Source organism: Camarhynchus parvulus, chromosome 3 (genome assembly GCF_901933205.1).
Source record: "Camarhynchus parvulus chromosome 3, STF_HiC, whole genome shotgun sequence".
In the NCBI taxonomy this organism is placed as follows: domain Eukaryota; kingdom Metazoa; phylum Chordata; class Aves; order Passeriformes; family Thraupidae; genus Camarhynchus; species Camarhynchus parvulus.
The window spans coordinates 24,068,810-24,069,417 of NC_044573.1; the positions used below are offsets into that span (position 1 = coordinate 24,068,810).

General features: G+C 69.4%; 1 non-coding gene across 1 annotated transcript; it reads left to right on the plus strand.

Annotated features, from left to right (window-relative positions):
- The first annotated feature begins 294 nt into the window (after positions 1-294).
- On the plus strand, positions 295-388 carry TRNAI-UAU. Its single transcript has 2 exons — positions 295-332; positions 353-388. It is a non-coding gene; the product is annotated as a tRNA-Ile (tRNA).
- The last annotated feature ends 220 nt before the right edge of the window (positions 389-608 follow it).

Genomic DNA, 608 nt, shown 5'->3' on the forward strand with positions numbered 1-608 from the left:
CGGCCGCTGCCCGCACGCCCAGCGTGGAGGCCGGGCCGGGAGGGCTTTGTCCGGGCCCCGCCGCCGCTCGTCTCTCTCCCTTGCTCGCGGGCGCCGCCTTCCCCGCGCGGTGCGACGTCCACCAGCGCCGTCATGCCTTCCCCGCGCCGCTAACGGGGTAGCGCGGCCCGGGCACGGAGCCGGGGCGGCCTTGGGCCGCCGCTCAGAGCGGGGTGTGGGTGAGAGTGCGCCGCGCTTTCCCCGCCGGAGCCCGGCGAGCCCTTGATAAACCGTTCAGGACGGGTTGGTGTCAGGGCTCCAGTGGCGCAATCGGTTAGCGCGCGGTACTTATACAGCAGTACAAAGCCGAGCAATGCCGAGGTTGTGAGTTCGAGCCTCACCTGGAGCACACAGCTTTTTGGGAGAGAAAACGGGCTTTTTTTGGGACTTGGCGGCGCTCCGGACGGAGAAGGACAAAAGTGCGGGGAAAAATTATGCGGCCCTGGCGGCACCGTGGGCCCGCTGGAGCGGGCACAGTGCGCCCGGGGAAGTGGCTCTGCGGGGCGCACCAGGAGCGCCGGTGCCTCAGTGCCACCTGTGTGTGCGTGCCTGCAGGGACTTGTCCCTGA